Raw genomic sequence first — 13,904 nt, 5'->3', positions numbered from 1 at the left:
GAATCGAGAATATTTTCCTACTTCCACTGCTTGGTTCTGGCACATTCCTGATCAACCCAATATAAGACAGGCTAAAATTTCCACAGAGATTTCTATCTGGGCTCTCAGTAGGTTTATATCTCTCGGCGTGCCAAAATCCACTCACAGTGCCCATGTTCTTCATGCCTGATTGTGCTATCGAAGTCTAGCCACCAAGTGGAAGTGCCTGAAGAATACTTAAGGACATTCCCTTTCTCAGGAGAAACATCTATGGGTAGCGAAATGGATGCCTAAGTTTTAGGTTATAATTCTGTTGTATGTCAGAGTTAAGAACTAGAATGAGTAGGGGAGAGGAAGGTTTTCTAATTTTATTTCAATTGAGCAACTTTCCTGTTTTCAGGAGTTAAACATACATAGCTCATTGATCTTATTTATAAACCATCTCCATCCATCTTGTTTTTAATGGAAATTCCCTCAAGAATTTGCAATAGATTGACACCCAAACTTCAATTTCAGTTGTAATATCTTTCTTAAAATTTTTGAGTTTTTAAATATATTTTCAGGGGTAATTTTTAATATTTTTGAGAGTTTGGAGAAGCTGCATTGTGGGGTGTTATACTCTTTTAACCAGAACCTCTAAAGTCATGAATTTAAATGATTTTTTTTTTTTTACACTCCTAAAATGTTACCTACCAAAATGAGGGAATTGGAGAAAGGGAAAATTTTATTTGGAGAAAAAAAAAATAACTTGCCATATTTTGTCTTCATTCTTTTGCCAAATATGATATAGCTTCCAAGTTAGACTTATTTTCCTTCTCTTTTTGAATCTTTGAAGTTTGATATTTCTTTATTAATAACCGTGTAACTCCCATCAACTTTTAACTCATCTGCTGAGTCTTCCAGAAATCTAGTAACATTTTTCTTGTTAACTTGTAGCATAAATACTGTAATACTCAGTAAACTCAGGTATATTAAGGATTATGTGTGCCTCAACAATTTTAGACAAAGTTTAGATTTCTTTTTTCTCCTATTTGTCTCAGTTTGAATCTCTTCCCCTTCCTTCTGCTGTCCTCCATCATCACTCTTTCCCCTTTTGTGTACCAGCCTCCACAGTTTATCTGGTGTTTCTAAGCACCACATTTTAGATTCAAAGAGTGTTTTCTTATTTCAGTTTAAATAGATCTTTCCTAGCCACTATATAGTAGGTTTGAAAAGGTCTATATATCTTTCACTTTCAGGTTAGACTAAGACTAAGTGAAATTAGAATATTTCGAATATCAAGTAATCCCTTCTTCCCTGCACATACATGCACAATAACGCTGTATTCATAATGAGTTGAAAGAAAAGAGACCTGGAGTGAGTACTGGTTCAGCCAAATGGGAAACAACCTCAATCATTCTCCTTATTTTCTGTTCTCATGTCCTACAGTCCCTAATTGCCTTAGGACTTCTACTATCAGTCACCAATTACCCAAATAACGGAGCGTATACCAACAAGACCATATGCTACATTCAATAAAATCCTGTGGTGGGAAGGGTAGAGATAAGTGCAGGTAGGAAGAGTTACATTTATAAAAGTGTAGAAATTGCTTATCATTTGATGTGTCAATAGACAGGCAATCAAAGAAACATGATTGTCATTTGCTTTCTTAATATCTAGTCTGTCATCCTTTTCTTTTTACCTGGGGGAGAGTTAATCTATACAAGATCAATACAGAATTTACGTATTAGATAAATTATAGATCTTACAAAATGTCAACAATATTAATCTTCTTGAGAATTATAACTACCGTGTTTCCCCAAAAATAAGACCTAGCTGGACCATCAGCTCTATTGCGTCTTCTGGAGCAAACATTAATATAAGAACTGGTATTATATTATTCCCAGTATTTATTATATTATATTATATTATATTATATTATATTATATTATATTATATTATACCCGGTCTTATATAAGACCCGGTATTATATTATATCATATTATATTATATTATATTATATTATATTATATTATATTATATTATATTATATTATATTAAAATAAGACTGGGTCTTATATTAATTTTTGTTCCAAAAGACGCATTAGAGCTGATGGTCCGGCTAGGTAGTATTTTCAGGGAAACACAGTATGCAGATTAAGAATATCCGTATTTCTAACATTTCGGCAGATAATATAGTGAAAGAGCAGAAGTTTCTTTAATTTACTCTTAAAATTTATTTTAAATTATGAAAGAAACTGCATTTCTAAGTTAAACCCTTTGGAGAACTGACTTGACACCTATAAGTTATCTGTGAATATGCTACAAGTCTTGGGGAGTGGGCCCACATTCATTCGGGCATATTAGTTGTCTGGAAAAGGTAACTTTTAATTCATTCTATCCAACTGACAGAACTCCTAGATCCATCAAGAATAGCAACTGTAAAAATTTACTTTTTGAAAGGGTTTGAAATAATGATGACATACTTTTTTTAGTCCATTTTTTCCTGAATTTGCACATTTAAATGTGTTGATTTCAATCAGTTGGTCACACAGCGAAATGCTGTGTGTATATTATATGCTGTAGTGATTCAGAAATTGTACTATATGTACACACAAACACACACATACAGTCACACACAGACACAAAGACAGACTGAAACACACACACACACACACACACACACACACACACACTCTCTCTCTCTCTAAGACTTTCATACATGGAAGACCTTGTAGATAGTCCATGTGTTCCAGCACTACAAAAAGACTATTTTATTCTTGTAGAAATAATAATGATAGGAAAAAATTGATTTATTACTTTACTAGGAACTAATAATCATATTTAAATAATGCTTCTTGTAGCTTACTTAAATCCTAGATATATTTCCTCTTGATTGATTTTGAGAAAGAAATGAAAACAATTGGTTTCTTAGGTGAGGTTATCTAGAAGTGGACCCTAAGAAAAGGATTCAAGCCATACCTAATTTTAGGTGTGCCTGGTGTGAGTTGTGGAATGGGACCTCCTTGGTGAGGTAGCTCTCATGTGGTGAGGTCAGTTATCCAGAGAAGAGGGCAGCCATGAACTATTAGTAACCAACACTCACAGTGACCGATGATAGGTGTACCTGCTACTGGATGGACCTCAGTGAGATGCCAGCAGTATCCACTACAATTGTATACACTATTCATTGAAGTAATCGGACCCATTTGGGCATGATTAATGCTTTCCTTTTCTCATCCATTCTTATGTTGCTTAATGGTCTAACTTTTTATTAATGTTTTTCTTACTTCTAAAATTATTAGGCTTTCTTATGCTTTGTTTTTACAGGTTACTAAAGGGTAATACTAAAACTAGTCTAAAGGGACAACAACCAGATAGTTTCACCTATTCCAAGACTGCTCCAGTGTTATTCTTTCCTCTTCACTGAAGCATTATGTTGGTAACTCATAATTTGGATGGATGGTTATTATACTGATAATTTATGATAACATTTACTATTACATCACCTGGAATTCATTTACTATTATGTCATTTGGAATTAAAAATTAATATTTTAGTAGAGACTATTTATATCAATAAGTTAGTATGGGATTAAGTCAATATTTTAGAAAATATTCCAAAGACCTTTCGAAGGAAGATTTGATAAGTTTATGAACTCTTTTATGATTTATTGAAGTTGCTTTCATTCTAAAGATTATAAAACTCTTTCACTGGAAGAGTTTAAGTCTGATGCAATTATTTCAATGGATTTTATATCTGAATTCATGCATATATTTAAGGTACTGTAATGGAATAAGTCACTGTTTCTTAGAATAACTCCTTTATAAATTGTATGTTGTGATGTAGCTTCTTGGAACTATATAGGAATTTAACAGTCCTGGGTTAAATTCTGGGTTAACTGTCCTGGGTGAGACAGATGATGTTTTAAAGTTAAGGAAATGAGCACTCAAAATAAATAAAAATATGACTTTTTGCACCATTCTTGTTTTATTAAGCAATGGAAACAATCACATAGGTATAATAACAGTAAAAAAATTAATAATACCAAACATTCACGTAGAACATATGCCAAGCAATGTTGTAAACCCTTTTGATACATGAATATATTTAATCCTCCAGACAACCCTGTGAAATATGCCTGATTAATATCCCTATTTTACACATGAGAAAATAGATGCACAGAGTGATTAAGTGACTTGCCTGAGGTCACATAGCAAGTATGAGATGGAGTAACAATTCAAACACACACAGTCTGACTTCAGAATTGAGTGCTTCATCACCTCACAAAAAAAGGATTCTCATGAGTAACCTTACTCTTCCTTTCCAAGGGACAGTTTACATATACGCAAGGAATAGATAGTATTGGTCTTGGTCATTCTAGTACACATTTGAAGTTATGAGCAGAGTGTTGTCCATCTAGCTGAACCATGACCATTAACGTTAAAACTGCCATGATGCTATGATGATGCTATGATGACACCTTATTCTTTCCATCTTATTTTTTCTCTGCCTCCTCCATTCCCTCCCCGTCCTTCTCTCTTCCCCCTTTCTCTTTCTCCCTCTTTTTCTTTGCCCAGTACAATACACTATTTAAAAAGAAAATCAACTAGTCAAGGGAGTGAAGAAAAAGCCCTAAAATTCTGCAAAGCAGAAAGTGGGATAAAAAAATTAATAAAATGTTTATAGAAACAGTATAGATCTAAATATGTTATAAATATCAACTGTAGTATTATACTCATATACTTGAAATATAAATGCCTTCTATATACCTTTTTCAGAAACTGACAGATGCTGAAGGCAATTGGGGAGTTATATAATAAAGTCCATATCTTACTGATGGCTAGACTAGACTTTGGCAACTTCATTAATGTTACTGTTTTTAGATATTGAAAATGTATAGTCTAAAGTAATACAAACAGTTGATATGTTGGGGGAAAGCTTCTTACTTTATCATTTTATTGACCCAAACTTTATTTTGGAATCTTTTAACAGTCCTCTAGAATGAGAGAAAAATGTGTATTTTTAATTTTCAGAATTAAAAATATTGTTGCAATTGTTTTTTTCTGTGTGTGTGTGTACACACACACACACACACACACACACACACATATAGTTTTTATCTCCTATTCTGAGATTTTTGTTTCTTTTAAAAAGTGAAGAATGTTTTGGTGTTTAACTCTCTCTTTGGAAAGGGAAATTAGCAGCTGTAGAGTGTTATTCAGACTTGGTCTGATTATATATCTAGAAATAAAGTCCTACCTTAACTGTTTAATTAAAGATTGAAAAGAAAAATATTTAAGCAGGTGTTAATCAAGTATTTAAGAAAAATTTTCCATACCCCAGCCTTTCCAGGTGCAGTTCAAGTTTTCTTCCCACCTACAAAATAAAGCAGATACCAGACAGAGAGATAAAGTCTATTTTGAGGCCTGAAAGCTTATATCTTAAGGTTGAAAATCTTATGATTATCACTCAACATTTAGTACTGGTTCCTTTTAAAAGATAGTTTTACAGCTGTGTAATTGACATTGCATTATTTATAACTGATATACATTAAACTGTATATCTATCAAGTGTATAACTTGATAGGTTTTGTCATATATATATGTGGCCAAAAAATGTACACACATTTTAGGTAAGGAAAAAAACTGTATTAAAATTGTAATACTTAATATATACCGATAAAAAAAAGATGATTACAAGTCATGCGTATACATTTTTTGGCACCCTGGTATGTATGTATATGTGTGTGTGTGTGTGTGTGTGTGTGTGTGTGTGTATATATATATATGTATATATATACACACACACATACATATACATATAATATATATATATATATATATATATATATATATATATATAATCTCCATGGAAACCATCACTGCAATCAATGTAATGAATATAAGTTTTTTATTGTAAAATAAACATACAGAAAGTACAAAACAAAGTTGTAAAGCTCAATGATTTCTCACAAAATGAACACTCATAGCCACCCCTTTGGTCAAGAAATAGAACATTGCCAGTCCAAAAGAAACCCCTGCATCTTTCATCTGCCTCACAAAAGTAACTCCTAACCCAATTTTTTGGTAATCATTTGCTTTCTTTATAGTTTTAGCAAATAAATTTTTATACATAAACACCATAATTGAATTTTATCTATTTATAAAACTTTGTATAAGAGGAATAATATAGGATGCATTCTTCAATGTCTGGTTATTTTGCTCAATATTATATTTATGAGAATTGAATTTTATCGGATGATTTTTTTGCATCTATACATATAATAATATGTTCGTTTTTCTCCTATATTTTGTTAAATTGGCAAATTACATTGATCTATATATTGCTGTATTCTATTTGTTAATATTTTGTTTAGAAATTTACATAAATGAACATGATATATTGGCTTTAGAAAATACAGATTAATGGCAAAGAGTAGATGGCTCACAGGCCCAAGGTATTAAAAAAAAAATCTGAGCAATAATTGGCTGACCACTAAAATATACTGACCTAAGAATGACTTCTAGGATGCCAGATTAGAAGAAAATAAAAATAATAATAATTTAAAAATATTCTGAAGAGTCTTCAGTGGTGGCACACCATGAGGGAGACACTCCACAGAATTGCTCCAGGCAAGTCCCTAACAACAAACAAACAACACAAAGCATAAACAACAGCTACCTAGAATGGGGATCAGAATCTAAGACAATGGATTTGCCCCTTCCATTTCATGATTATTCCAGATTAAATGCTATCAGGGGGAATGGCAGGTAAATTACCTCAACTTGGCAAACCGCTGTTTTTTTTCCCCTCCCTCCTTCCCTCACTTCCATCATTGTCTCATTTCTTTCATTCCTTCTTCCTTTCTTTGCCTGACATTTCTTTACTTTTGATTATTTCTGATACCGTTCTGATACTTTTGATTATTTCTAATACCTTTCTGCTAAGCACTTATAGTGGTATTCCTATAAATTAAGGTATTCTGATGTGATGCCGCACTATTTGTATTTGTACATTTGTCCAGAAGACACATACATTTGTTGTAAACATCAAATGTTTAATAATTACATGTTAACAATGGTTATCTCTACCTTGATGGTATTTCTGTTGTCTCGTGTTTCTTTAAAATCTCCTGTGTTTTAATTTTTCTACACCAAATATGTAGTTATTTGTATGAATCTCTTGGGGGAAAGCAATAAATGCTATTTATTAGATGAATAATGTACTTATAGTAATTATTAAACAAGTCAAAGTAAAATAAATTCAGTTAATTGACAAAATGTAGCAATTTAAAGATGCTTAAGAAATATTGAATGCAAAAATATAATGTTTGTAGAATTTAAACTTTCAATTGTTCTTGAGGCTTAAAAGAATTAGGAAAATTTTTCATTTGTTCACAATTTGGGATACACTGTTATATTTTATAATACTGGACAATACAGAATCAATATTTTTCAAACTTTTTTATGAGCTCAAATTGAACTGTATTATGCCAAGAATATTTTGCCTTAAATTTTAATATCATGGGTCATTCAATGAAAGCTAATTCATATGTTTAGGATTCATTTAAATTAAATTATCAAAATCCCACCACTTGATGTGTAAAGAGAAATTTTAGAGTTTTAAAAACAGGTACTTTTATTGTACTAGTGGTAAGAAAAGCAAAATGTCACGAAAGATTCAGAACAATTTTTAATGAGCAATCAATTTTTTAGGTTTTTAAAAAATATTTACTCCTACTTAAAAAGGGATAATTGCATTTCTCTGGTTGAGTAAAGGTAGTCTTTATTTATAAGGAAACATGAATAGAAACTTTATCATATTTCTACTTTTAAGCAATAGTATGCAAATATGTATAATATTTTTGAGGAAAAAGCTCTATTTTCCAGTTTTACACATATCACATGACAAAACTTAGTAGCTCTTTAAGTAATTCCCCAATAAGTTTTGACATTTCATCTTCAACTATTATTATCTAAATTCAAATTTTTGTTTGTTTGTTTTTAATGTTTCAGGTGGTTTTAATCCTTTCCATCTGCCTCTCTCTCTCTTTCTCTCTTTCTTAATTAACTGTACAGATGAAACTATACTAATAAGAATTCGTCTCCCTGCTACCAGATAACTTGTTTCTGAATACAAAAGTTGCTCTGTTTCTAACACTTACATAAGCATGTGTCTACAAACACATTCATGTGCTTATGCATTTGAAAACATGCAACTCACATGGGACAATATTTCTCACAACACTTTCAATCAATACATGTCTATTCACATCTGGAAAAACTGAAGCCTATATAGCCTGATTCCATTCTTGCAGAAATGAAGAGGTATAATTTTGTCAAAAGTACGCTGGCAAATCTTTGTAAAACCACATTTATTTTTGGAAATTTCAACCACCATAATTAGGTTTTCTACTAACCTATAACATGTTATAGCACTAAACTATATGAAATAATGTATTTTAGTGTTTAATATTATTAATATACTAAATATTAATATTATTTAACATTTAAATTACAATATGTTTAAAATATACCACACATTGTGCTAAGAGTTTTATGTATTATAATTAGCCTCACCAAAATGAAGAAATGCTTAATTCTCTTTGCCTCTCCTCTATTTTCTTAATACCAAAAATGTCACCCTCCCACAAAACTATCCTTCTTCCATGGTGATTTCCCTACAAGTCTTATATTTCTCGCATCATTAAGTGAATGCTAAAGCTTACATATCATACTTACCATATATACCTCATATATACATATTGTATTTTATAGCTATCTTTGATTGCATCATATTCCCCCAGATTTCTTTGCATAATGATCGGGAACCTCAGCTACCAAGTTCAGCCATCCTGGGTTTCCTTCTTGCCTTCATCACATATTAGCTGTGTTACCTGTACAAGTTGCAAAACTTCATTAGTTTCCTCACAAAAATAATACCTAACCTAGAGAGTTATTCTGAAGATTAAATGAGACAGCTGTAGTTCTAGGCTCAGAATAAGCATTCACTAAATGACAGTACACTATCTTAGATTGCATGAGTTTATGTTATACCCCTTGCACATGTTTAATTTATAGGCATTTAAAGCAATGACTCTTAAGTTAGATGTGCTATTGCTTTCTGAGAGGGGCATATCCCAGTCATCCAAGGGGCTTGTGTAAACTTCTCCTTCTTCCTGTCATACTTCCCCTTACCCGGGTCTAGATTCATTCCCTGAAAGACAATTTTCCAAAGGTCAATTTGATAAAAATCCAATTATTCACATTTCCTTGTTCCTTGTAGCTTCTGAACAATTTTACAGTAAGTTTTACTAAACAGAGAAGTTTTATTCACCCCTGGAGTTTCCTGCAAAGTTTTATTTGACAATTATCATTTCATTTTCCGCACAGTGTTTTCAGTTATTTTAATTTGTCTCCCGTTGACCACTTGTCGCTATATAAAACTAAAGGAACTGAGATAAAAAGTAGAGAGTACCTACTGGGAGCTAGGACTGCCATCACACAGCAAAGCCCAGACTGGAGATGACAGGGATGGAGGACTCAAAAGAGAGGAAGGACGTCAAAAGATACTGCTCACATCAGAATCTGAGAGGGAAAAGGGGACACTGAAATAATTAACAGACATTATTGTAGCTACCACAAATGAAAACCCAGGAATGTTCAGGACCAGGAAGTCTGGTCATCTTACCTAGGGACAGACTGAAAGGGGTGTTTGGTGTGAGGCACAGAGGGAGAGATTCATGTACATTGAAAGAGGAGCCTGAGATAAGATATAGTAAAAGAGGCAGAGCAGACAAAGGGAAAATCGGAGGGATATAACAACCTGTTCATGAGACTCTATATATAAGATACTTTAAGAATGTATACAAATAATTATTCAAAGCTATATTCATTATGAATATGTAAATGTATTCTTTATGAAGGTTTTTTCCTGGTGGATATAGTTTTCATGTGTATGTTTTTCTATTGGGACAGAGAGAAATAGAGCATTCTTTAAGGTGCTGTTTTGAAGACAAATTGAAAAATGGTCAACTAAAACTTTGCAGAAATTTTTAAAAGATGGTGGAACTATCTTAACCAATATGGATGTCTGTAATTTTAAAGTTTAGCAGATAAAAGTGCACCATAACCTTCAACAAATTAGCATCGACTTCAATTGCTTGTAGTGAGTAGACTTTCAGGGATTGACCTGATAAATTTTAAGTCCAGAGAAAAGTAGTATGGAACATAATTCATATTAGGAATTCAAACTCATAAGAATTAAAATTGGGGTTGCTTTTAATCTTAGATCATTATGCACAATGGGAAAGAGAATGGATTTCTATATGAAATGCTTGGATTGCTTTATCTCTTTTATCTATTGGCTACTCCTGTGCTAATCTTGTTGAGCAGGGTATTAGCCAAAATGTAGGCAGGGGAGAGGGTAGGAAGAGCATGTGGGAAAAAGTGGGTAGGAAGAAGCTAAAATTGGATTGAAATACAAAGTTGGAATAATCGGGTCCTTACCACAGAGGTAGAGTTGTCTTCTGTGTTTTGAATTTAAGCAATTTCAATATTTCCAGGGACGGAAATATTTTCTTAGCATAAAACACAGGTGCAGGTACCGTGCAGCCAATGAAAAGCATTGGTAAACATTTGAACGTCCTTCAATGGCATGGTCCAGAGCCAAACTTTCAGTCTGCTTCAGTGACTTAAGTTTCTCTTCATACATAAATGAAGACATCCTGGTCTCAATGTAATGAAATGACGATCTCAAAGTAACATGAGGGGCCTTTGTGAGCAGGCAATAGGGGCTAAAATAAGAGAGTTAGCTACATTTGTTCAGCAGCAAGACATTTTTAATGGAAAGTGTTCTGTGGCTTTTTGTACTATACAGTAATAGTTTACATTCTAGTCATCTCACTTAGTCTCATTGGAACAGATTCTCCCTTTTAAATTAAGAGGTAGTTGGTAAATATCTCCTCTGGCACAGAGGAGAGAAGAAGCCTTTTCTGTCTAATGTTTTCAGACTTTTCAAAGCTCCTGTGTTTTTGCCAGGATATGACAAATAAAAACTAGAAACAACAAACTAATGTTTTGGTAGATAACAGAAGTCCACTTTTGCTAACAGGTCAGGATCCTTTTGGAATTATTGCCGTGATAATACGTTTTTCATCTTATGTTCTCTCCCTGGATAATATTGCATGTTTACAGAACATGGGCATTGTTTTCCCCTCATCTCAATGTGTAGTGGCCATGACAGCATCCATGTATGCCTTCTCCTTTTCAAAGAAGAGAAGCACTTATTTTTCTCTTCTGACCCACCTTCCTTTTATCAATTCCTAACTCTGTATCTCTCTCCATTAGAATGTTTGTTTCTAAGGACTGTGTGCTCATAAGAATCATCAACAACATTCCTTCCTTTATGAGAATACATTCTGGCATCTAGAACATCTGTATGGGGGCTAAATTATTGACTTCCAATTCTGGCATTATTGTCATTGACAAATATTTTGAGAATTCTTTTTAGAATTACCTTGCCTTACTTTTTTCCCCTTGGGTTCTGACTCAATTTGAACAGTTTTCTCCTTTGGGGTATAGTATCATTTGTAATGATGCTATAGCTTCTCCAATATTTGTATAGGAAGGCAAGAAAGAAAAGAAGGCAATGAGTGTTATGAAAATCAGACAAGACAGAAGTACCTTTACTTATGGATTCTTTCAGCAAGCATGCAATTCTGATACCATGAAATGTATGTAATAGTATTTAAAACATTGACATTTAAAGAGTGATATTTGGCAATGAGAATGACAAATTTCACTTAAATATAGTTGCTTTCTAGGTGGGACTGATTCATCTTTAACAGCAAAGAGGATTTATGTCAGTTCTGATTCCAGTTACAGTGGACTCGGCAAGATCCCATGTGTCTGATCATGTGATCACTTATTAATTCAAACTGAAGCTTTAACAAACATGTAAAGTTTAAAGAATAGATATACTAAGTTGTTCTCAAGAGAAAAATCAGTTTAGTAAAATTTCTGCCATTTCACCAATGATATGTTTGTAAAACTTAGATATCTACTATCAGAAAATATTTAATCAAGTTGGTTTTCCATGTAGCGGTGTTATTTAAAAAGAACAAGTGAAATATTCAGGGTGCACAATAAAAGGCAAAAAGATAATAATACTGGTCTGGATCTCTTCAATAAATTAAGGGTTGCAAGGTGCAGGGTGAAAAAAATCGCTATTCTTGTCAGGACTTACACTTCAGCATGAGCTATGGTGGAGGTCCACCGGGAACCCTTTTGGGGGGGAAACAAACAATTATTTTGGACATGTGGCAAGGCAAAGGAATTGGAATTTGGCAGGCTCAACTGCATTAATTTTCTCTGGGTGTAAAACATGTTAATTTGCCACTGTCTGGAAGAAATCATGATGAGTCATTCACAGAACTACTTACAACCTACTTTTAGCGTTTCTAAGTATTTTGGTCATTGCTTTTTCTCTTCACAAATCTACTTTTTAATAACTTATAAAAAATGTATGAAAAATCATTTTATTTTATTCCACGTGAAACAAATTTCAAACAGAAATTCTTGCATTGGATAAACAGCTGATTACATTTAATTCCCACAATATTACTTTATAATATCTCTGTTTGATCAGAGAATGGTTTGAAAAAGGGCAGAATCATCCTCATTCCTTCTGATAATATAAATTATTTCTTCCCAAGTTGTTGCAAAATCAGAACCATACTGTATTCGTAAAATGTGCTTTTCCAATACCAAAAGACTTTACCTCTACTTTCCTAGGATTCAGAATAATCCGGGGTAATCAGCTGTGTGTTGAAGCAGAAGAGGATTCTGTTGAAAGCAAAAAATATGAATCCAGTGAGTTAAAAAGAGTTTTGTTTTATGATCTCAAAGTATCTCCATAATTTGAAACATAACACCCCTACTACACAAATAACCCAACTTGAGCAGATGTCTCAAACCTTGTAACAAGAAGTTCCTTTGCTTAGTCTTCAAAATACAACACCCAAGCTCCTCTTTTCCCAACCATACTTTGTAAAATTAACACTAATCCTAAATTAAGCAACTTGAAAATGAAACATAAAAATCTACCTGGGTTTATAATCAATCATTAAATAATTGACACTAAGCCATTGAAGTAAGCAGACATAATACTGTTATGAAAGAAGTAAAAAAAAGATAACAAAATAAAATTAGTAGTTTGAAAAATTGTTTAGCTTTGTGTATCTTGGAGAGAAAGCTCAGGTTCTTAAAATGCTGCCTCCTTCCTACCTGTTTTCAACTAGCAAAGAACATGGAATTATAAAAATTTGCACACATACTGTTTGTCTCTTAAAATAGTACTAAACGTATGTGAATTCTCCAAATTAAAGCTTCCCCCCTGCACACACACACCCCCAACTACAGGACATTGTAACCACAAATGCCTTGAGATACTGGCTGAATCATCCCCCTTTCCAAAATTGTCCATCTGTCTTTGAGAGTAGTCATGCTCTGGAGGTTCAAGTTCACTTACTCACTGAGCTGCCTGCCAGCTTAGAAGCACTTTGTAGGTGGAAAATTGTTGGTCTTTGTCCCTCCCAGCTTGCAAGTAAAGTGAAGCTGCCAAGAGATAAACACATTCTAAGTTTATCATGCTATTCTTGGCCTCAAACTACAAGCCATAAGGCAACTATTGCTCAAGGTACCGTGTTTATAAGTGTTCAATCCTCCGCTGTTTCAGAGACCCAACAAGATGGAATTTCTTCCTGCCAGCCTATATTTTGTTTCTTCTAAGCTTTCACATTTCTCAATTCATTTTTAAAACTAAGGGACGGGAGCAGCTTCTTTGACAGTATCTTGAAGGTTTGAAGTCTCATTAAAATTTTGATTACACTTTTTGGGGGTTTTCTCCCCCAGAGACACCATAAATTCATAAAAAGGCTAGAA

General features: G+C 33.1%; 1 long non-coding RNA gene across 2 annotated transcripts; it reads right to left on the bottom strand.

Moving 5' to 3' along the window:
- Positions 1-5,854: 5,854 nt before the first annotated feature.
- LOC141570410 (uncharacterized) lies at positions 5,855-12,808 on the bottom strand. 2 transcript variants are annotated; one of them, XR_012494415.2, is made up of 4 exons: positions 12,742-12,808; positions 9,443-9,548; positions 8,703-8,857; positions 5,855-6,601 (listed from the first exon to the last, which is right to left on the bottom strand). It is a non-coding gene; the product is annotated as an uncharacterized LOC141570410 (long non-coding RNA). The 2 variants fall into 2 exon arrangements; XR_016020543.1 differs by lacking the exon at positions 12,742-12,808 and having other exon boundaries at positions 9,443-10,736.
- Between the last annotated feature and the right edge of the window lie 1,096 nt (positions 12,809-13,904).

This window comes from Rhinolophus sinicus, chromosome 3 (assembly GCF_057876585.1).
Source record: "Rhinolophus sinicus isolate RSI-liver-muscle chromosome 3, RSI-T2T, whole genome shotgun sequence".
Classification (NCBI taxonomy): domain Eukaryota; kingdom Metazoa; phylum Chordata; class Mammalia; order Chiroptera; family Rhinolophidae; genus Rhinolophus; species Rhinolophus sinicus.
The sequence above is the reverse complement of the archived record's forward strand: the minus strand, read 5'-3'. Positions and strand labels throughout refer to the sequence as shown.